The 13,683-nt window shown below is 33.2% G+C and overlaps 1 non-coding gene and 1 pseudogene across 1 annotated transcript; both read left to right on the top strand.

Annotated features, from left to right (window-relative positions):
- The first annotated feature begins 1,093 nt into the window (after nt 1-1,093).
- TRNAV-CAC lies at nt 1,094-1,167 on the top strand. The gene has a single exon. It is a non-coding gene; the product is annotated as a tRNA-Val (tRNA).
- Nucleotides 1,168-1,403: 236 nt separating this feature from the next.
- On the top strand, nt 1,404-3,834 carry LOC106308059 (annotated as a pseudogene).
- The last annotated feature ends 9,849 nt before the right edge of the window (nt 3,835-13,683 follow it).

The following is a 13,683-nucleotide window of genomic DNA, read 5'->3' as shown; positions in this document are numbered from 1 at the left end:
CAGGACTGCAAGCCAGGGTATGTCTACAATGTTGCTTTTCTGTTTCGTAATACATTTATTTGATCATTTTTTTTTTTTTTTTTTTGAGTTTTTGAGAATCCGTTCTCTATATAGTTATGACGGCGTTAGTAACCTCTATCGCGCGTTTGAGCTTAATTTTGCGGTTTAATATTCAGATTAGCAGCCAATCGGAACGCTAAATATTTTAGTATCGGGTCGCGAGACACATCGGATTCGGGTCAGACCCGGTGATCCGTGCGTACGAGGTCCAGATAAAAGATGAGTTGTTTGTGAAAAACGAACAATTCATTTTTAACACCACACAAAACCATGGCATAAAGACATGAAGCTTTTTCGGACCACCAAACACATACTGAATCTTAAGCAGGAAAACATGGGGACCGGGATCGAAACACAAATACAAAATAAAGCCTTTGCTAGAAAACTCCACCTTATTCCCCCAGAGAAAGAATCAGGAAGTTTTCGAAAGAGTCTAGAAAAACTTTTGGAAGTAAAGGAAGAAACAATTTTTAAAACAAGGACGTTATACCATTACGTCTCTGATCCTACAAACTTGGTCTCAAGACAGCTGCAGATGAATTAGATACAGACTTTCAGCAGTTATGACATATAGTAGTTAACAAAACCAGAAAAGCTAATATGATCATGGTAACTGCAGATTTCACTAGTGAATGAGAAAAAGACAAAAGAAGTTCCAGAGCTGTCTTGTGCATGCAAGAAGAACAAAGCAAAGCAGAACACTATGAAACTTCCAGAGAATAAGAGAACTAGGAATTTCAGCACATACCTCCCTCTCAGTATAACCTAGCATTGAAAGTCTGGTAATTCTCAAAAAATATCAAGTCCCCCAGCTACCAAATTAGTCATTAGCCTAACCTAGCATTCAAAGTCTAATCAAAGAAGACCAGGAGGCTGAGCGTGTCCGTAAAGGGCATGTTCTATCCTACTGCATACATTGGCTTGTTCCGCTGATGTGGTCCGTTATCGAGACCATGTACATGTCCATAAGCCAAATCTATCCCTTTTAAATAAGTGCGGATATATAGCTAACATTACTTCCTTGAACAAAACCGTCTGGGTGGTGTAGTCGGTTATCACGCTAGTCTCACACACTAGAGGTCCCCGGTTCGAACCCGGGCTCAGACATCTCTTTTATTTTTTTGAAGTTTTAATACTTTTGGTCTTTAATTTAAAAGGTTACCAAACCAAAAAAGGTTAACAATTCCTAATACAAGATCAACTCTCAAGTATACTTTACAGTTTAAGACCAGTTAGTAATGGTCCATAGTTCAAAGCCTGGCCCAGACATTTATTTTTAACCAAAAATTATTGAAAAGATAACTAAAAATCCTAGTGGCTAGAATCTTTAATTACCACAATCTAACAGAGTTAATTAATGTGAGATTTGCATGATCTAGAAGGGCAAAAAGGCCGGCGAAGAAGCGGTGCAGGGTCACATCACAATTACTGGTTTAACGGCAACACATCACCTAACCAACAACAAACAAACGAAATCGGATCGAAGCTCCTCCAAAACTCTCTCTCTCTGTGGGTTTTACCCAGATTTTGAAATTCTGATGGCGGACGAACTGGAATTGTCACCGTTGGTTCCGCCGTCGCCGATGGTGGATCCTTCTGAGATCGATCTCGAAGCGGGACATGGCGTGCCTTGAATCTGACGGTAATGCCCCTAGATTTAAGATTAATGGTTCTGAATGCTTGATCGTCAATGGTTCTGATTTAAGATTATTCTTTACTCTGATTTAAAGACTAGTGCTTTAAGAAACTGCGACATAGAGTGAGTGAGAGAGAGAGAGAGAGAGAGAGAGAGAGAGAGGGTGTGTTGTGTAAGTTACATGTTGATTCAAGCTCATTCATTGCTCCATGAGGTTGTGTTGTGTAAGTTACATGTTGATTCAAGCTCATTCATTGCTCCATGGTGATTAATTTTGTTTGTGTGCCAGGTAGGGATTTCATTGCACCTTGTAAATGCAAAGGAACTTCAAAGTATGTTCATCGTGATTGCTTGGATCACTGGAGAGCTATAAAGGTACTTTCTTTTCTTTATCTCAACTTGGGTTCACTCTTCGAAGAGAGGTGTTGTTTAGTCAGTATCTCATTTTGATTTTGTAGGAAGGCTTTGCGTTTGCACACTGCACGACTTGCAAGGCTCCGTATTATCTCAGAGTTCACGGTGCTGGTGATAGGAAATGGAGGACCTTGAAGTTTCGCTTCTTTGTTACTCGTGACATCTTATCCATCTTTCTTGCTGTTCAGCTTGTAATTCTTTTCCACTTCACATCTCTGTGTTTTCTTTTCTTACATTTTGTATTATATCTTTTCTAAATGACTTTCATCTTCTCACAGGTGATTGCTGCGTTGGCATACATGGTCTATTTCATAGATAGTTACCAGCAATCATGGCTTCGTCATATTTGGGGTTTTGACAGCCAAGTCACGTTTTATTACATGTGTGGTATGAATCCCCAAACTATTCCTAGATCATATAGTAGTTACAATAAGTTTTTTTTTGTCACTTAACAGTTGGCTCAAGTTAAGGGGTTTGCAAGGTTAGACATGAACTGTCAAAGATTATAATTATATAGTTTACTCAGCTCATGAATACTCATTACTAAAGAATTTTGTCAAGACTAGTGATTCTTGAATTACACATGTGTATCATTTATTTACATGAGGATGTTTGTTTGTTTTGCTCAGGAGCTTTATTATTCTTTGCTCTGTTGGGTCTATCTGGATGCTTCATAACTTGCTACGACCGCAGAGTTCGCAATGACTTAGCTCAGCCTTGCCGTGAACTGTGTCTCTGTTGCTGTCAGCCTGGGTATATAACCTTCAACCATACTTCTATCTGTGTCTTATTTTTTCAGTCTTTTCTTGTTAAATAAATGAAATTATATATATTTTCTTTTTAGAACTGTTCCTCCACTAGTCACATAATAGAGTCGCGTAAGAGATAACTTGCCTGAATATGTGGACTGGGGGGTTATCTTATGTGGTTCTTGTCTATATTATGTGTCATCTTTCTTTTCTTTCGGACTCTACCCATTTATCGAAACGTTTAATATGCAGGATATGCACAGACTGCCATCTACCGGGAACTATTTGTATGTGGGCAGATTGCACCGCATGTACTGAAGGTTGTGCAAGTGCAGTTAGTGAATGTAGTGGTTGCCTTGGAGGTGCAGGGGAAGCCGGCTTGCCATTGCTCTTCATAACGGCACTAGTAGTTCTCGGTTTGTTTACGGTTATAGGTATATTCTACAGCGTCTTGGTTGCAACCATGGTTGGACAACGCATTTGGCAGCGCCATTACCACATTCTCGCTAAAAGAATGCTAACGAAGGTAAGATTTTTTTTAGCATGGTTTGTATCATTCCATGTTTTTATTACTTTCGATGTTGGCACTTGTAGGAGTATGTGGTTGAGGATGTAGATGGGGAAATGATGGGATCTGAATGGTCTCCACCCGCTTTACCGTCTGAGCATATCCAGCAGCTGAAGACGCTTGGCCTTCTTTGAAAATCATATTGGCTTGTGATTGAATGCTATGGAAAGAGTTTTCAACTGCTTACAGGGGAATTCATCTGATCAAGAGGTGAGAGATAAGACAAAGAGTTTGAAGATTATGAATGTTAGAATCTTAGAGATGCTTCTTATTTGTAAAGAACTTATCCCAACTTTAAAGTCAGAGACCTCCTCCCATTGACAAATTGTGCTTTCATGTTGAATGTTATTCCTAACGGTTTGTTATATAGGTAAATATCCAACAAGTGTTGTTTTCTTTGGATCACTTTTGATCAAATGGTTTTAAAAATTCCTCTCTTCCAGCATAATTTTAAATATATATATATATATATATATATATATATATATATATTTAATGAATGTAAAATTTATTCAAACAAAAAACATGTTTACATTAAGGATGCCAACTAGCCATATTTAGAAGACAAATTAGGTGAGAGTGACAATGATTTTGACATAATGTAGAAACTAGCATTTACAGTCTAATTCATCCGGTTATAAACCTATCTAAAAATATTTCATTAGAAATGAATCATCTACGTTACACTCTTATTAGTCACATACATATATACCGAATGTTGTACTCCATATAACCCAAATAGTATAGATTATAATCTAATCTACAATCTGTGATACTAAACATATTTCAACCCCAAACCCTAGATATTAAACATTATCTCAATCACATCTTAATACCTAAATACTAAACCCTAAACTCAAATCAATAAACCATAAAACCAAGTATAAATCATAAATCCAAATATAAAACTAAAACCCAAATAAAATAAAATAAACTAAATAACTTAGTACATATTGGAGAAATTATAAAATGTATATAATTGCATGGAAGAAGTTAATGCTGATACATACCTCCTCGCCTTCTAAATGCTAAACCCTAAATCCGAATCACTAAACCTTAAACCCAAATATAAATCATAAATCCAAATATAAAACCAAAACCTAAATAAAATTAAAAAAACTAAATAACATAGTACATATTGGAGAAATTATGAAATTATGAAATGTCTATAATTGCATGAAAAAAGTTAATGCTGACCCCAAAGATACTCCTTCACCTTCTAAATGTTAAACCCTAAACCCTTACCCAAACATAAACCCTAAACTGAAACATAAACCCTAAACCTAAATAGAATGAAACAAAATATATAACATAGTACATATTGGTGAAAATATGAAATGTCTATGATTTCATGGAAGAGGTTAATATTGACCCCAACCATACCTCATCACCTTCTAAATAATAAACGCTAAATCCTAAACTCTAATCACTAAACCTTAACCTAAATATGAACCCTAAACCCAAATATCAAAATCTAAACCTTAACTAGTGTTAACCTCAATTTTCCATAAACTAAACCCAAATTTCAAAATGCCAGTACGATGCATTACCATTCTACGAGTCATATAAATAGAAATGGTGAAAATGTAGTTGCAATCTAAAGATCCTCTTAACATATTTTTCAAATGTTGATATGGTCATGCCTTTATGGAAGGTGGTAATGTTTGCCTCAATGTCAACTTCAATCGTACATAAACTAAACCCTATCAACTATCACTAAACCCTACACAGAAATATAAACCATAATCCAATGTCAACTCCAATCTTCCATAGACTAAACCATAGCCACTAATCACTAAACTCTACATGGAAATATAAACTCTAATCCAATGTCAACCTCAATCTTTCATAAACTAAACCCCCAAATAACATGCATTTCCATTCTACATGAGCCTATAGAATAGAAACACATACTGCGGAACAATTGCGGTTGTCTAAAATAAGTGGTTGGATTGGGTACTTCGGTACGGTTTAACTATGGTTTATACAAGAGAAACACATACTACGGAACAGCTGCGGTTGTCTAAAATGAACGGTTCAAAACAAAGTATGAATATGAACATATATAATAAACAGTGTAACTGCGGGATACATATAATATATTTATATTTTACAAACTAAAAAAATCAGTGATGTTAATATAATTTTTAAAATTATTTTATATATCTCAAATATGAAATTTAATAAGCTATTACTGAGATTTCTAGCCAACTATTTATTTTAAAAAATATAATTAAGCTAATTGTCTTTAAACAAAATTAAATTGAGATAACTGAAAATGTTTTATTTAATTTATAAATAAAGATATCACTGATACTAGTATAATTTAAAGAACTAATTTATTTAATTTTAAAATATTTTATATATCTGAAAACTTTAAAAATTATATTGTATTTTAAAATTTCAGAACTGTAGCTATGTATGGACACATTTATCCGGAACCAAATCGACCAAGCCAAAAAATGAGGTTCGGTTTGTGTTTGGAATCTATCAATTATACTAGTGGATCATATATCTCTAGAACCAGAAAGCCGGAACCGAATCAGAATCTAACCGATAACCAAACCGGAACCAAACTGAAAACCAAATAGGTACGTGAATTTCTATAATATAGTTTATATATTTATAATATTAACAAGATTTAGTTTTAAAATAAACAAATAATTTAAAATGTTATTTATAGTAAATAAATGTATACAATAAAAATAATTCATTTACAATAATATAACCTCTTAACCGCACCATATTATTCCCATAACCGTATCATATTAGCCTCTTTCAGTTTTGTGGTGTGGTCAATGACTAAATGTAGAGATGGCAATCAAAGACCTGGACCGCGGGTCTGACCCGTAAAAGCTTAATGTGGGGCGGGATTGAGCCTCCATTTGGTAAGCCCGAAAAATTGCGGGCCTCGCGGGACGGGTTCAAAGCGGGACGGGTCGAAAGCGGGATGGATTAAAAGTTAATATGCAGGATTTTGAAGACCCGCAACCCTGAGTCTCAATTTCTGCTTTCACCTAAAACATTGAGAGAGAGAGAGAGAGAGAGAGAGAGAGAGAAGGCGATTCGACGTTATGTAGCTCCGGTGATGGTGGTTTCAGGGTCGATGATGCTTACGGTCTCCCAAGCGCCTTCGATCTGCACCGGTGGAGCTTCTTCGAGTCATCATAAGAAGTTTGAAAACTCACATTTCACCGAAGAAAAAGATCTAGTTCCCGCCATGAGTTCTTCATAGTTTTGCCTATATGTATTTTTTCACATTATAATACATTTTGGAGTTTTAGGTTTCAATATATCTTTAACTGACTTCTATTATTCTTATTTGCAGTAGATGAAGTTGATGGTGAAGAAGAGAAATCTCAATGTTTTTGTCGCTTGTTGGTGATAAAGATGAAGAACAAGAAGTGCGATTGGTGTTTTCTTTTTATTTATTTTTGGGATTAGCATCTTTGATTTGGCGTTGGTTTTATTTAATTTTGGATTCAGAAAACTAAAGCATTTGTTATGAACTTATGAGTTATAATATTTGGATTCAGCAAATAAAATATTGTTTATTTTTAAAATGTTTGGAGTCTAACAAAAGTAAATAAACTAGTGTTTTGATCCAACTAAAATCTTCAACTAACAAGTGTATTGCCTTATCTAGTTCAATCATCAACTAAACTCACTTAATGATGCGTCATGAAACTGATAAAGCATCCTGAATCATTTCTTGAAGCGTTCAAGAATCATATGTTTGTTTGTGATTCTATATCCCGCGGACCGATTCGCAAAGGCCTACATGTTTTGTGGTACAAAACTGCAGTCCGCACGGACCTGACCCGCCGTGACCCGTTCCAAAACGAATCCACTGCGGTACGTGACAGGAAGGGACGGAACCAGTTTGACATTCCTAACTAAATGCATCCCGCACTACTCTTTTTCGAAAAAAGTAATTTATTTATTAGTAAAATTAACAGCAAAAAGAAATATTGAATGGTAACATGATTGCTCTCTCGCATGGCGTTCGACTTGTCCCGCAGATAACATTCGAGGTCTTACCTGAACCACATTACAAACCGTGGAATGTGATTGATCTGTAACTAAAGTAATATATGATTATGAATGCAGTTTAAACTAGGTATTTTGAGTATCAGTAATATCTCATCCTAATTGATACGAGTATCCAAAAACTTAAATATACTGAACTGAACTCCTTAATCTATTTTTGACAAATTTTAAATAATTTAGATATTTTGAAAAAATAAGAATTTAGATAGTTGTTAACTTCTTATATCCGAACTTTGGTTAATTATGATATTTCTGTGTAGATTTTGGGATGATTTTAGATACTGTATTAGATAAAATCTGATCTGAACTAAATCCATAAACCGACAAAACTCGGTCTAAAATTAAAAAAAATGTTCTAATAAACTTTTAATTTTTGTTTGGAAATAAAGAAAAGATTATACCAAACCTGCAGTAATGTTTTTTTTTTGCATATTTTCTTGTTCTATTTTTTATACTTCTTGCGTTCATAGTATATAGTTTGATTAAAAATCGAAAACGAAAACGTACAAAATCGACATATGTTGAAATGGTTACAAAAAAATTATGTTTTAGAACCTAACAATATACTCTCTCCGTTTCATAATGATCTATGTTTTAAAAAAAAATATGTTTTAAAAAAAATTCATATTTTACTTTTCCAATGTATGTAATAATAGAAAATTGTAAATTTTAAAAACATTAATTGTATTTACTGAACTCCCTGTTCTAAAATCGGCCGCCTAGCCGCCTAGGCGGCCGTCTGGGCGCTACGCGTCACTCTTCCGCCCCGATTTATGCCAAATCGGTTAAAAAAATTGGATATCCGATTTTCTCCGCCTAGACAGCCTAAATGACCGCCTAATCTATTTTTTTATTTTTTTTTTATTTTTAATAATATTTTTATTTATTTATTTGATCTAAAATTTTATAAATATCATTTATATTCATAATTTTGATGAAAATTACACTATATTAAGTTTATATATTCTATTTGTGTGTTTTGTATAATTTTAAACATGAAAATGTATTATTGTTATACACAATTAAAGATCAACATATTTTATAACATAGTAAACAGTCTAAAAATTCCGCCCCGCATAATTTTCGATTAATCCCCGATTTTCTCTTTAGACGCTAGGTCCAACCCGACTGCCCGACTAGTGCCTAGCGCGTTCCCGAACAGGGACTGAACTTTGATTGTTTAAAAATCATAGGAAATAGCTAAACATAGAAAACACGTAAATAATATATTTAGTATCAAAAATTTACGTGTTTTCTTAATAAGCGTGAAAACTCTAGAATATATATTATTTCAAAAGGGAAGGAGTATTATTCAACTCTCATGTATCATTCTTCTTCGTATAATATTTCGTTAAATTGTTTGGTTGGTGTATTTATACAATTATTAAAGGTTGTTGTCTTTCCCACTTTTCCTACTTCTTTGATTTCAATATTCTAAGTGGTTTTCTTAATACGATAATTAAGAGATTAAGACAGTATGTGTCTGGTTGTTTCATTTTGTGTGGCCTTTACAGTCAACTAGGGACAAGTTGTCCCCTGCTCTCTTTTTATTGGATCCAGACTCTTTGTTCGTCTGCTACTGTTCGAGGAACAAACGTTTAAAACTTAATCACAGATTAATTAAAAAAATTACTCCTTCTATTTCATAAAAATATATTGACACTTTTTTATTGTTACGAAAAGTGTAATTTTAGAATTTAATATTTTCTCCGTTTTTTTATAAAAGACGTTTTAGAACAATTGTTTTGTGTCAATATACGTAACGTTTACAAAAAAACAATGCAAAATAAATTGACAAAGGAGTACACTTACCCTTGTATTTACTCTAGTCCACCTGATTTACGAGACAAAATAATCAGCTAATAATGAAGAATATAAAAGGTATTCTATTTAATGCCTTAATTTGTGTGATAATCTCTATAACGTCATATAAAGAAAAACAGAAGGAGTACAATTTATACTTATTTTCATATTAATATTAATGGTCAATTACACTAATCTTTTTTTTGATCAAATACACTAATCTTATTTATCTAAAACTGCTGATTAAATATATATATAATTAATAAAACCATAAATACATTTTTAATATTTTTAATATATGTAAAAATGTCAAACTAACATTCTTAATAAAACAGAAAGAATATTATTAAACAATCATAAGGATATGAAACTACCTCAATTAAATAAATCATATTTGAAGTTCGAGTCTGAAAACGATTATAAAAAAATACAGGGTATTGATGTAGAACTATAAATAATCACGAATACTATGAAAAGTTATATATTTATAGTTAAGTATGGTATGTATATATATAACTGTCTGTTATAGAATTGTGGAATCATTATATGTGGACTTCTCCATCATATTGATTACTAGGGGTTGGCCCGCCCTACGGGCGGTGAATTTACAATAAAATTATTTTATATTTAAATATATTTAAATTTTATAAAATATTTGAAAATTAATTTAAACTGAACATAATAAAATTAATTTATTTTCAAAAATCATATTTTAAATTTTATTAAATTTTGTTGGTTTGGGTTGAAAGAACTACTAAGGCTTTTTTAAAGAGAACACAAAATTTAAAATAAAAATTTAAAAGTGGTTTATATTTTTTTTTTCATTTCACTTTGATATAGTTGAATAAATCTAAAGTAAAAATAACTAAATTCTTTTTTTAAGGGTTTCAAATTTTTATAGCTTAAATTCTCATTTTCGTAATTTTCAAAAAAGAAGATGTAGTTTAATTTTATTTATTACGAAAGCTGAAACAGAAAGTCGAGACCAATACATATTGTGCTAAAATTATGAGAAACCAATTTGGTCATTTGCTTGTGGATCATTACATCCATTAGCATGAAATATATATCTATATATATATATATATATATATGTGTGTTTGAGAAAAAGAGATAGTCAAATAATAGTAATAATGAAGGAGTGATAATATTTATATATTTGTGGCCAGTATAAATGAATTAGATGAATTTAGTTATTTTCTTCTAGGAATAGCAGTGCTCGCACCTTCTATTGATGTTGTTGGGATGACATATGATTGTAGACTTTGTTGCTTGTAAAGTGTTTGAGAGAGATTTGAGTATTTTAAATCTCACTTCACGAAATGTTATTCTTAATGTGACTTCAACATTGATCCGAGTTTATGGTCATACGACCTCCAACCAATTTTATCAATGTAGGGTTTTCCTATATTTTTGTCACTTATGCAAAACATTGGAGTACGGTATAAATAAATTGCATCTAGGTACGAACCATCTGATGATGATTGTAGATGATGGAGGCTGATGCCAATTTTGCTTTTTGTTAAAATATTCTTGAATGCCTTTAACATAATGAACTTCTAAGTTTTCAGATGATGATCATTTTTTCATGAGATCGTTATACTTTGTTAGAAAAGCAAGTGGATGGATGGTTAATGATTTAATTGTCATATTCTTGTAAAAATAGTTTTCTTAGTAGTTTTGGCCAGTATTGGGCATAATAATTGCATTACATAACGGGTGATGGTTCTTGATAACAGTGATACTTTAAATATGATATTGCTTTAGATGTCTTGATGGAATTCTTCAAGTTTCGATAGGGGTGTTTATCTCCATTAATTTTGACATATATATTTGGTAAGAGTTATTTTTTATTTGAGCTAGAAGATTGATTTACATCATTGAAGAAGAATACTTAATTTAACTAAACGTTTCAACTCATGTGTGGGTAGTGTTCTTTATAGTGATTATTGACTTAGTTAATTCTCGTATGTGATAAAAAAGGTGTTTGTGTATTAGAACACCTTCAATGAGAATTTTTCATTGCAGTTCTCAAAAATAATAAAGATTAAAGTAATATAAAAAGTGGAGACAAGGTGACATTAAGGTTCTGAAAATATACTTTCCAAGAACCTCCCCAAAAATCAATCATATGCGTGTAGTGTCGTAACTGAATTCAAAGTTGCATTTCATTTATTAGTATTATCAGTATAAAATTTCTCTTCGTATTACTCTGTTTGTTGTGCAGCTTCCTGATTATTCATTGGCTGGATGGAACATAATGCTACCTCACAACGCTCTCAGAAAATCCTTCGAGGGACCGTCCATGATTCCATAAGCCATTTTGCCTACAAAAGAAAACAACTTAGATGTGACTGTGAGCATAGAAATCTTGAGGAGATGGTAAATGAGAAAATAAGTATATTTTAAACAAACAGATCAAAGTATGTTATCATCAAAAACCAATAAAACAACACGTATGCTAATAACTCCAAATAAGCAGACCTTGTAACTTTGGATCAAACACACAATGTAAAGTCAAGAAGAAACTGCACTAATAGAAAACTCTAGGCACTACAGTCAAAGTTTAAGCTCCTTAGGCTTAAGGAACCTTTTACAAAAAAAGAAGGTATGCATAAGGCTCCTTGCAACCCGCCATAAATGAGCCAGGGATTAGTGTAACCTTAGAACACTACGGAGAGCAAAATAACACATGGTCAAATTATTTAACATAGTAGCTACGACAACCCTTGTGCAGAACCAAAACCTACCAATTTCTTATGAAACTCGTATGCTAAGCCGTCAAATACACTTAGGGCGACAGAGACACCTGCAAAATACAGAGTGTTAATGGTAAAACGCTGCGCCTATTCTCATTTCAGAGGCATGAAAATTACCTTTCCATCTATGGTTTTGCCATTGTGCGCTGGTTGCCTTAAAAGTCGTCATTAAAAGTGCTCCTGATGACGGTCAACTCTCAGTAAATTAAGTTGACAACTTTCAGAGATTGGATATGTTAGAGTGAGTCTAGTTAGGTAAAAATCAAGAAACAAACCTCGGAGGTGAGTGTTCGTGTTAGCCAATGCTAGTAGTTGTGGCCATAGTTGCAAAACCTGAACAGTTCATCAGTTATTGGAGTAACTGATTCCCTCAACAGATCAAACGCAGCGGATAGCAAGAGGGGAGTTAGAGAGTTTGATGCTGTTGTTGAGACGGTGGGAATTTATAAATAAAAATAATCAGAGGGAATCAGTAGACAAAAGTGTAACAGGCGTTACCTTCTCATTGACGAATAGCATGTCAACCCATAACTGCATAAGCTCTCCTCCTTTCGGATTCCCAGAATCGGAGCAGACGCACCTCCACTTTCTTAGCACAGCGATCGGCTTTCAATTCAATCAGAAGGAGGGGTGAAGTGGACATGCGAGATAGATGAACTTGAAAGAGAAAGTATGGAATGTTTTGTTGGAAGAGATGATTGTCATGTCCTTCCTCCTTCGAAATTTTTAGTCATAGGTTTCATACGTTACCATGAAAGGGTTTGTGAGAAAATCAATGGGAAAGAGTGGAGGGAGTTGTTTAATGGTTGTTATTGCAATCATTACGGGAGGTTATTGAATGGAAAAGACGTTACTCGCTGCCATTGATAGTCGATGAGAAAAAAAACTTTTATTTGTCAGCTGATGAGAAAAAAACTAATGTCAAGCTTTAGTTTTTTCAGGCTACATAACAAACGGAGTTAAAGGAGGAAGAATATGGCAAAAAATAGACAGTTAGTTTTTTTTTAAAGAAAACTAAGCACATCTAATAGCCCAAACGTGACAAAAATTTGCAAAGGAAACCAACTAAACCTTCCGGCCCATTTAAATGCAAATATATAGGATACGAATTATAACATGCCCCATCACGAAATCAATAAGAAATACTGGTTTCGTTTAGTGTTTGTTCATGTGACACGTGTCTGAAGAAGCCCCCTTTCCCCTGATGACGTGGACGCCTATGGAGAGAGAATAATCTGTTTTATTGTATAAGATGATGTAGATAATTGGTTTTAATAATTTGCAATATGATTAGTCTAAGTTAGACTGTCTAACTATTTCTGATATAAGAGACTGACAAAAATAAAATAAAATGAAAGGCAACAAGTTAATAAATTCAGAGTGCTTTTCTTTTGCTAAGTACAAATTCAGAGTGGTCGCCTTTAATTATTAACAAACTCAACATAAAGAGAGTAATAAAAGATACTGTACGTATACTACTAATCAGCATAATTAAATTTGAAACCACACAAACACCAGTAATATAATTTGTCAATCCATCGACATTTTAGTATACATCACTATTAGCACTAACACAAACTTAATTAAATCATCATTCACATCATCATATAGTCATGGTATATACGTGTTTATATAAATATATTT

This window comes from Brassica oleracea, chromosome C8 (genome assembly GCF_000695525.1).
Source record: "Brassica oleracea var. oleracea cultivar TO1000 chromosome C8, BOL, whole genome shotgun sequence".
Taxonomy (NCBI): domain Eukaryota; kingdom Viridiplantae; phylum Streptophyta; class Magnoliopsida; order Brassicales; family Brassicaceae; genus Brassica; species Brassica oleracea.
This window is presented reverse-complemented; position numbering and strand designations above follow the sequence as displayed.